Source organism: Panthera onca, chromosome D3 (genome assembly GCF_046562875.1).
Source record: "Panthera onca isolate mPanOnc1 chromosome D3, mPanOnc1 haplotype 2, whole genome shotgun sequence".
In the NCBI taxonomy this organism is placed as follows: Eukaryota; Metazoa; Chordata; class Mammalia; order Carnivora; family Felidae; genus Panthera; species Panthera onca.
The window spans coordinates 32,953,292-32,964,566 of record NC_138350.1 but is presented as its reverse complement, the minus strand read 5'-3'; the positions used below and the strand labels follow the sequence as shown (position 1 = coordinate 32,964,566).

At 39.5% G+C, this 11,275-nt stretch overlaps 1 long non-coding RNA gene across 1 annotated transcript; it reads right to left on the bottom strand.

The window, feature by feature from the left end:
* Positions 1 to 5,183: 5,183 nt before the first annotated feature.
* LOC132665747 (uncharacterized) lies at positions 5,184 to 9,820 on the bottom strand. Its single transcript, XR_009604238.3, has 3 exons — positions 9,651 to 9,820; positions 5,572 to 7,040; positions 5,184 to 5,445 (listed from the first exon to the last, which is right to left on the bottom strand). It is a non-coding gene; the product is annotated as an uncharacterized LOC132665747 (long non-coding RNA).
* Between the last annotated feature and the right edge of the window lie 1,455 nt (positions 9,821 to 11,275).

Below are 11,275 nucleotides of genomic sequence, written 5' to 3'. Positions count from 1 at the left end.
TGTAAAACAATGGTTGAGGTTTTTTTTCCGAAACTGACATCCAGTTTTTACAGCAAACATTCTTTGAAATTACTTTTCTTTCCCATGGAATAACTTTGGAAACTGCCAAAAATTGACTATATATGTTTCCATCTGTTTTTGGATACTGTGTTCCATTGCTGTGTATGTTTATTCCTATGCCAAAGCCACACTCTTTTGATTATTTTACTGTTATTATAATGCTTGAAAACAAATAGTATAAGCCCTCTAAACTTGTTCTTTTTTTTTTTTTTCAATTTGTTTTGGTGGTTCTAGGTGATTTTCATTAGTTATGAAAATTATACCATTAATAGTTTCCAGTATTTATTCTTGCTTTTTCCTTTGGTTCCAAAGGGTAGGTAGTGTATTCTACTAAAAGGCTACATTTCTTGGCAGCCTTCTTTTTGCATAAATATGGTCATGTGATAAGTTTCTGGCCAATGAGATGCAAGGGTAAGTGTTGTACAGGACTTTGAAGAAGTCACTTTCAGAAGAGGGTGCTGGGGGGTGGGGCACCTGGGTGGCTCAGCCTTTAAGCGCCCGCCTTCAGCTCTGGTCATGATCTCAGGGTTCATGAGTTTGAGCCCTGTGTCAGGATCTGAGATGACAGCTCAGAGCCTGGAGCCTGTTTAGGATTCTGTGTCTCCCTCCCTCTGCCCCTTGCCCCCTCACACTCTGTCTCTGTCTCTGTCTCTCAAAAATAAAAAAAAAAAAAATCAAAAAACTTTTTTAAAAAATTAAAAAAAATAAAGAAGGTGCTGAAGGAGGGGCAAGTACTCTTCTGGTTTTCCTTGGCCTCTTGTTTTTCTTACTTGCTTGCGATGTAGAAATAATGAGTAGAGCTTTAACAGATATTTTAAACTTTGAGCCGAGTGAAGAGGTAAACCAGCATTGAGAGCAGAAAATAGATGCTAGACGTCCTTCATCATTTTTTGTTTGCTCTTTTAATTTAATACTAGATCTTTCTATATTCTTTCATGTAACAAAAAAACCTTTCATCTTGCTTAACTTACTGATGTTTTGTGCTGTTCTGTTGTATGTGACCAAACCCATACCTAACTGACACAGGTTCTACAATACATATTTTTTTTCTATCCATTCGTTTTAAAAAGAAGGAGTTAGTCTGTTTCCAATGTAGCGTAGATCTTTTTTCCCCTGCTTTTTTTTTTTGATGCATTTCCTGATTAATGGAGCCTAGCTTGAATTTCTCCGTTGAAATCACAGAAGTCCTAGATAATGATGGCTTCTAGTGTTTTCAGTGTATTTTTGTATACCTACTCAGTGCCCACTCTCCTCCACCTCTTTCACATAGGACCAGATGTTTGTTAGTGTATGCATTCCTCCCCAATCAGCTCATTCATATAGGAGAAAACTGATCCCTAGTTCTGGGGTGTCAGTTTTGGCTTATGTCTACCAACATACTCTACTGCCTTCATCAAAGATAACCAGTCACCAGTGGTCAGATTGATCCTACAGCCACTATTATGCCTTGTAATACTGTGAAAGTCTTAGTGAACAGATGGCATTCTCTGCAGCTGGGTCAAGAAATCCTGTATGCCACCCCATACTTGGATGTTCAGGTACATGAGCCAACAAAGCCTTATTATTATTTAATCCAGTATAAATTGAGTTTTCTGCACTGTAAAGACAATGGAATGATAAATGATATGTTCTTTTGTTAAGCTCTTTAAGGAAGTAGAGAAAGAACGGGGAGTGTGAGCACCTGAAGGTCTTGGAGCTTTGTCATTTGGTGCTTTCTCTTGGTATTTGTAAAAATCCATTGCCTCCCAGTCAAGGTTGCTATGTTGGGAATAAAGGGTAGCAGAAGATGCCACCCCAGAATATGCCACTTTGACATAAGGAATATTTTGAGCTGAAGGCAATTGAGAAGAAGCAGATTCAAGAGAAGATCCCTGCCCTTCCCCCATTGGCCTAAAAGCAGGACACACATTTCAAAGGTGTCCCTCCTCCCTTCTCTACGAGGGAGGACAAAAGCTAAACACTGGAGATAATTTTGGATTATATCAGCCTGGGAAAGGTACCAGAAAAATGTATATAACTAACTTCACCAACTAGTCTTTATTGTTAGTTTACCTTCCTACAGTTTGTTGACCTCATAAGCCTAAAACTGTTTTCCTTTATCCTGTCATATCGCCACGAATTTATTGTTCTTTGTTAAAGATGCTATATAAATTGGAATTCTAAAGCAACCCTCTGAGGCACTCATTTTTTCCTGGGTCACTCCATGTGTACATGAGGAATACATGTGAGTAAACTGTTTTTCTCTTGTTCATCTGTCTTTTCTTACAAGGGTCTGGCCAAGAACTCAGAAGAGTAGAGGGAGAAATATTTTCCTTCCCCTGCAGGAATAGACCTCAAGGAATTAGAGTATTCCTCTTAAGTTTGATTTTTGTCCCCACTCAGACAGCGAATTAACTACTTTGATGTGCAATTATCTTAAATAGATGGACTTCGAGTAAGGACATTTAGTTGGAGGTGTTTACAATACATATTTTTTTCATTTGCTCAAGTTGAAACTCAACTGCCACAAGATGATTCCAAGGTGATTTTTTTTAAAGTGTCCTTCCCAAATTTTATCCCTTGCTTCTAGACTCCCTTTCCAGATCAGGAGGATGTTATGGTGATGTCAAAGAACACACATGATGGTATCAGAGAGCCAAGTTAGAAGGGAAAACACAAGTTGAGGAGCACCTACTTGGTGCTCCATCCTTTCATTGTAGAACCAGAAAGTGTGGCTCCATTTCGTTCCTAGTTTTCTCCTTGTCCTTCCAAATCTGGGATTGGTCATAGTGTTCAGTATTTCCTCCACTTACTTCAGGCATTACTGCACTGTTCTCTCACAAATGAAACTTGTGTGGAAGAGTATGTTGAGAGGTATTTTATTAGTAAGTCTGCACGTATACATAGAGAGAGATTGAATTAATTCTAGAACAACTAAGATTATATATGTATATATGTGTGTGTGTGTGTGTGTGTTTCTGTGATAATTACATACTCACACTTATTAATTTATCACTAAATATCTTGCTTGCATTATCTCACTTAAAATTCCTATCACTATGTACACTCCATTTTCTAGATGTAAGGAAAAGAATACTCTGTGAGCTTCTTAAGGTTAATCAGTTGTTAAGTGATGAAGCTGGGATTTAACTCCAATTATGCCTGACTCCCAAATCTATTCATTCTCTGCTTTGCCAGGTTGCTTGCAATCCAATTATGATGTCAAAGTCCAGTTTGCTGCAATACTGAGGCAGCAAAAAAAAAAAAGGCTGAGAATTTCCCAGAAAGGAATGGATTGGTTGTGTCATGTTCCTGCACTTGGTACATATTACTTGTTACTACCAATAGGTACTGTTGATGGGTTTGAGTAGAATTAGAAGAACCTGCTCAGAGGGTGAGCGACATCTCCGAACTGAATTTACATGTATAGAATGGTCCAAGGTTGGGCATGGAAGCACTTTGGGAAACTGCTTTCCCTAAAGAAGTGCAATAATAGAAGTCTTCTCCATCTGCCTTACCACATGGTCATAATCTTGTTTTGAGGACAGCTATTAAAGCAATTGACATCTCATATCCTTTTCCACTAATTGGACCAGAGTCATCTTTTAATTATTGTTTTTCAATGTTTATTTATTTTTGAGAGAGAGAGAGAGAGTGAGAGAGAGAAAGAGAGAGAGAGAGCGCACAAGCTGGGGAAGGGCACAGAGAGATAGAGGGAGACACAGAATCTGAAGCAAGCTCCAGGCTCTGAGCTGTCAGCACAGAGCCCGACGTGGGGCTCGAACCCATGAACCACGAGATCATGACCTGAGCCGAAGTGGGATACTTAACCGACTGAGCCATCCAGGCGCCCCTTTTAATTATTGTTTCTAAAGAAAGATTTTATTGATGAGATCTTTAAGTCAGAGAGAACTTGAGTCAAATCCAGGTTCCCCTGGTCATTTATGGAGATTTAGTCAAGTCCATTATCATTTTAAGTCCGCAAAATGGAGAGAATAGAATTAACCATGCATGCTTATGTTTGAGCATTTGATATAAGAAAGGGTCTTAGGCACCAGACCCTTAGTAGGCTGTTGTTGTTGTTATTGGTGCTCTCAGATTGTCTACTCTTAAAAGGGCTCCTTAATTAGAGTTAATTAATTGTGGCTAATGATCTGGTTCAGGGCTTGGAGGATGAAGTCTCTGGAAGAAGCAGAAAGTTGTGGGTGGTCTCTTGTGAAACCTACTTTCATGGCCTCCCCTTGTTGGACTACTGAGTGGTGATCACATATCTAGGACACTGTAGAACAAGTAATTTAATTCTTGCTGTGTCAGATGCATACATCAAATGGAAGCACATAAACCTAACACAGAACCAGGGTTTACAAAAATGAGTTATTTTAATGGAAGTGATTTATGGCCATTTTGGATAGGAAATGTGAAAGGAAGGGGCAACCTAAGTCTTTTTAATTATTTGTGTTTTTATTGTACCAACAGAAGTCTCTGGTTCTCTCTAGCTTGGACTAATACTGAAGGAGAAAACTCATAATGGAAGACTCAACTCTTGTGTTGGTGACTGAGAACATTATTCATGCTCATCAAAGTGCTTCACGGAAGTCGTTTAATGTGGTGTCTCTTCAGCTGAAAGAATGCTGACTATATTGATGGTTTCTGCTAATGCATAGAAAACAAACAGCAGCAGATTGGCTCACGTCTTCCCTTAGGATTCTCTGTCCTTATCTTTGCATTGATAGTTTCCCTAGTTGTTTATTTTCTCATTTAAGAAATAAGGATGTAGCACCACATTCCCAAACGGTCCCTGCCAATAAACAGGACTCTAACAGACCTCAAAGATTGGGGCTGGAGCCCCGCTGGGCTCTGGGTCCAAGTAAACAGGTAACAAATCCGAGTGGGTTTCCTTTGATCCAGTGGGACATTCACACCTGAGTTGGCCTTGACAAGAATGCCTCACTCCACTTAATGCCTCTGCTTTCCACTCCTCATTGGTCACAGGATATATTTGGGGTGATCATGCTGGTATTGCTTGCTTTACAAGCAATTTATGGGGATCAAATGAGTTAACACCCTTGTAATTTCTTTGAGAAGTGAATGCATCTGAAAGAGTAAGACATCATTAATTTTCCAGTCTTTTTCTTATTGTTTGTTTCTTTATTTTGATAGACAGAGATAGACAGCGAGTGGGAGAGGGGCAGAGAGAGAGGAAGACAGAGAATCCCAAGACAAGAGAATCTGCACTGACAGTGCAGGGCCCGATGTGGGGCTTGAACTAACAATCCATGAGCCCAAATCAAGAGTAGGACGCTAAACCACCTAAGTCACCCAGGCAGCCCAATTTTCCTGTCTTAATTCCACTCTTCACACTTGTTATCAACTCCCTGGACTGTGCGGTCCTCAGCACAGACCTGCCTGTGAGGATGGGGAAGGTGAGAAAAAAAGGGAGGTTGTGGGACTCCACTTAGGACTTGCAATACGGCACTCGGACAAATAATTATACCATGCCACAGAGGACTTGTTTTGCCTGTGTTCACTTACTTTGGTTCTCATTATGAAGTTGGAAAGACTTCGGTTTTCGGTGTTTGGGAGAAACAGTCAGTGGCCTTATTTGTACTTGTGGAAATCTTTGTGGGCATGGCCGTGGCCAGGGCAGACCTCTGCAGTGGCTGTTGCATCCTGACTTCATTCCTCCTTCTGGCTTTGATTTTCCCTTCACCTTCAGCTCCTCAACGTTCAGATTTCCAGGCAAATCACTTTGGGCATGGCATTCTTTGGGATCCCGAGGAGCAACTTCATAAAATAGGAAGAGGTGACATTCTTACAATCATCATTTGCACGTTGTGGCATGGTCGCACTGAGAGTAGACGACAGGTTTTGTGGATGGAAAAATATTGAGTGACCTATGTCAACTGATTATTTGGAAAAAAAAAAAAAACCTTACAGGTTTGTGGTAGTAAACTTGACACACAAAAAGCTGTACTTGTTTAAAGTGTACCATTTGATGTCATTATCTACCGATTTTATGATCTTTATCATTACAGAGTCTATTTCTATTGACCGATTATTTTCTTTGTTATGCGTTGTTTTTTCCTGCTTCTTTGCATAGCTGGTAATTTCTGAATGAATGCCCAACATCTGTTGATTATCAGAATTTTCAGTGTTTCTGGAACTATGGGTAAGTGACTTTGTGGAACACAGTTAAGTTCCTTGGGAACAGCTTGATTCTTGTCAAGCTTGTTCTTAAATTTTGTTCAGCAATATCAGTGCAACCTTCAGCATAGGACCTATTTGGTCTCATAACTGAGGCAACATCCTTCTGAGTTCTCATCTTTTTGCCCTATGGCTTGCAAGGTTTGTCTCCGTCTGGCTGGTGGGAAACTAACATTATCCCTGGCCATATGTGAGCTCCAGGAATGATTTCATTTGCCTTTTGTGATATTTCTTTTCCAGGCCTTTGATAATTTCCTCATGTACATGTCTTTTCAGGCAAGAGGTTAATTCTGATTCCAGTTACTTCATCATTGTCAGAGCTTATGCCAGATGATTCTTATCACGGGAGAGAAACTGTTCCCTGCCCCCAAGCACATATGGCAGACCTGGATGGAAAGGCATTGGTGATACCAGGAAAGATGATGGGGAAAAGGAATTAAAATTGAAAAGTAGGAGAGAAAATGAATGTGTTTTAGGATGGTTGTAAAGACAACCTAGGACCTTAAAAACTTTCCAAAAGACTTTATGTCCCGATAACAAGTAAAAAATTCGTAACACTGGTTGGCTCTATCCCAGCTACCTTAGTTCAAACATTAACATTTCTTACAGCAATTCCGTTGCAATATATGGTGTTATATGAGTGTATCTTGAACTCCATCTCCAATGGTTTCTCATGGTCAGTGAAGTCTCAAGAACAGCATTAATGGTAGAGCTCCAGAAAATGTAGTCATAGGAATTATCCCCATGTTTTGGTTATGTTTCCCGTAGCAACAAGATCATACATGAAACTGTGTTATCTGTAAAGAGATATTGGAGAGATTATTTAAAAGGTGTGGACCTGATGTAAGACCAGCACAGTACCCCAAGACTACTAACAGAACTTGGGGTTAAGGGATTTTTAGTGAAGCCCATAGAAAAAAGGAGACTGTTTTTTAAAAATAGTCATTGTTGGTCAAGGGATAGAATCATCCTTGATGACACCATTGACAAAGAGCCAGGAAAATAGACACCCAGCTTCACGCTGACTTTCCCAAAATGCCCTGCAACTGCTCTCCGTTGGCCAACCGAAATTGGGATCCTATTGGCCAAAACAATAATCTGAGTTCATAGATGTTGTCCATACATTTCAGCCATCCACGAAATGCAGCAGGGTATAAAAGAGTGACTCTTGGAAGGCAATCAGGATCTTGGAAGTCAAACAGGGTATCTATCATACTCATTGTAAATTTAAAGAGAAATTTTTAAAATAATTTATTTATTTTTGAAAGAGAGAGAGAGAGAGAGAGAGAGCATGAGCAAGGGAGGGACAGAGAGAGAGAGAGAGAGAAAGAGACAGAGAGACTCCAAAGCAGGATCCTCACTGGCAGTGCAAAGCTCAATGAGGGACGTGAACCCAACAGTGAGTCCTGACCCCAGCGAAAGTGGGAAGCTCAACCGACTGAGTCACCCACGCGCCCCTATCATATTTATTTTAAAAACTCACATATGGTCTTTACAGAAATTTTAGAAAGTTACAAAAAAGTCCAAAGACAAAAGACCAAAATTTCCAGAGATTACCATTTTGATATAGGTCACTCCAGTCTTTCCCGTCCCTCCTCTCTACCTTCATAAATCTGGAACACACTGAAAACTGACACATACGTAGATCATCCATACATATGCATATCACATCTGTCTGTATAGATCATTCATATAAACATACCACCTACATACTAATTTTACCAAGTTCTATGCAATTTAACATATTTACTATATTTTGCTAATTATATATATATATATATATATATATATGTTATGTGTGTGTGTGTATATATATATATACATAGAAAGAGAGAGAGTGAAAGACTGTTTTTTATGTTGCTTATTCCCTTAGCCATATGTTATGTTTTTCCTATAGAGAAAAAAGTTTTTACCTTTGCTTTAACCCTGAGCCATATACCATGGGAAACCATCAGATCGGAACTTAAGACTTTGCTTAACCTGTGATAATGTGTCGTATTTTAAAGATATTATTAAAGATCCAGTTAAAATAGAAAATTAAGTGATAGAGTTTCCTAAATATCACATTTCCCCTCCTTTTCTATGCCATCAAAGTTAAACTGGTTCAAAACATTATTCTGACACTCTTTTCAGATAAAGCCACCAACAAATATTTGAAAGAAAATCTCCTAGTTTTATTTAAGCATTTGTTTGTAATAGAACAATTGTTAAGAATTACATCAGATTAAAAAAATGTTTCCTAAAAATACATATTTTAAGTTTATTTATTTATTTTTGAGAGAGAGAGAGCACACCAATAAGCAGGGTAGGGGCAGAGAGGGAGGGAGAGAGAGAGAATCCAAAGCAGGCTGTTGGCCCAGAGCGTAATGTGGGGCTCAAACCCATGAACCATGAGATCATGGCCTGAGCTGAAGTCGGACATTTGACTGAGCCACCCAGGTGCCCCTACATCAGATTTTTTTAAAGCAAGTAGTAGACATTCATTCAATCAAGAAAGCAGTTGAAAAAAATCCTCATTTTAATCAGAAACATTTCAACCCTCCACAGCTCCATGTGGCTCTATGGCAAATAGTGAAATGCAATTATTTTATTGGTGCTTTACCTATTGTCTATATTAAACCACTGCTTATTTCACCTTTTATGTCCTCCTGATTGACTCACTAAGATTCCTTGAGAAAAGCAGTGCCAATGTAGTACAGGAAGTAAGCTCATTATTTGCCCAAAGAGAAATCTATATCCATGTGTATAGGAAAGATCTATCTATAATCGAGTTTAATATACTGCATTATTTTCCGCTTTCTTAAACTCAAATATTTTAGCCTATTTAAACACTTTTTAAAAATGTTTATTTATTTTTAAGAGAGAGAGAGAGAGAGCACGAGCAAGCAGGGGAGAGGCAGAGAAAGAGGGAGAATCTCAAACAGGTGTCTATTTTGAGCCTGAGGCAGGGTTCGAACCCACAAACTGTGAGATCATGACCTGAGCTGAAGTCAGAGGTCGAACTGACTGGGCCATCCAGGCGCCCCAAGAGTATTTACTTTTTTTAAAAAAATGTTTATTTAATTTTGGGAGACAGAATGGGGGGGGGGAGAGGCAGAGAGAGAGAGGGAGACACAGAATCCCAAGCAGGCTCCGGGCTCTGAGCTGTCAGCACAGAGCCTGATGCGAGGCTTGAACCCACAAACCGGGGGATCATGACTGAGCGTACGTTGGATGCTTAACCCACTCAGCCACCCAGGCGCCCCTATCCTGTTTAGAATGCTCTCATCTTGCCTCTTCCCCTTAGCATTTTCTAAGACATAAAAAGAAACGGTGAAACTTAGTTTGATTTTCATGGTGATATTGTCATTGCCCCTTCTCCCAAAATAAAATAAAGTGAACCCATAGAATCATTAGGAGGCACTCACATTTGACATGAATTCTCAGCAAGTCTTCAATTCTCCCCCTCCTGTTTTATGATAGGTTTGGTAATGTCACAGATAATCTTTTCCAGCAGCTGCATGATTCATACTGTCTTTTTTCTGCTTTCACACCAGGGATAATAGTGAGCTGAAGAAACTCCAATCTCTGTTCAGGAAGGTGGCCATGGTGACGTTTGAATTTCTATTTCATTGCTTAGCACACAGAGCTATGGAGGGTTCTCACTGTGAGTAGGGCTGACTGCCAGAGTTTTCCCTGAATTTTAAGATTTCCTTCATTTTTGGCTTTCACCTCCACGTCCCGTGGGGACACAGAAAATCATGGGTTCTTGAAAAATAGGGTTTTATTTTATAAACAGTGGGGTTTTTCTGATCATTTTGTACCAAAGTGGACAAAACTGCTGAAGTCTCTGGGAGAAAAGCAAATGCAAAAAGTTCAAAAGTTTGCTGTTTATAATGAATGTTTTACAAATTGTCCTTTTCCTGCCCTGAGTGACTCAACTGTTATCAATTTTTATGCGGTGCAGATTTTTCAAAACAGCCATCAGGAGCCATTCCTTATTTTCTCTTAATGTACCCGGTCCTCGGAAAAAAACTGCCCTGTCGTATGGAGTCAGTTACTGTCTGTCATAAATCTTGTCAACGTGTGAAACAACATGGTCAAGGAGGGAAGATTGAACACCGTTATTAAAATACCTGGCTGAAAGAAATGTGCTAAGAGCTTCACGGTTGTTAGTGCTAAATTTTAAATGTGATGGTTTTGAAAAAAAAAATTAATTGGGAATAAATGTGGGCATCAGGGATATAGAATTAACGGCCTGTAGAAGGTGGATGCCTTTGGAAATATTTTCCTCCAATCACATGCTCACTTTAGGGAAAGATTCGACCTGTGTAGGATTTTGAAGGTGCAGGTCAACAAAAGAGCGATGCCATATTTATCCCCCTCCCCCCCCCCACAATAGAAGGGGCATAAAATAAAAATGTCTTTCAATGATACTTTTCTTTTGTGGGTCTGATCAGTTGTGGTAAATGTTCTACCTCTTGCACCTGTTGGTCATAATTCATCATTTATGATGGGATCCTACTGAGTTTTACGTGCAGCTTCATTTTTGGTTGGCCAGCATGTGTTTGTACAGTTCCTAAGGCAGTGAACAATGATGTCTTCTTTGGCCAGTCAAATTCTTACTGACTATGTCCAAAGTGAGTCAGTCAACAAATAGCCCTGGTTCTGGGATCCTGCTTAGAACAAAACATACAAAATCTCTATTCTTATAGTATTAACATTCAGGTATGTATAAAAATAAGTATTTTTCAGGTTCTTGTAGACCCTTCACCAAGCAAGCTCCATGACTGTCTATCTTGTTGCTTTTGACATCCTCTTAACCTGGGATGGCACCCAGTGCAGAGATGTTCAATACATTTTCCACTTAACAAGGAATAAGATCTAGTTTTAAGGAGATTCATCTGTCTCTTTCCACCTCATCAGTAGCTATTTTGAAACTGAGTGAAGAAAGTATGATTTGACTATGTTGCCACACCGTTCTTTATGGGTGTACTCAAAATTAATTCAAATCTTAGCCTTAGTCAAGCTTCCCATCTGTTCTGGGATGTGG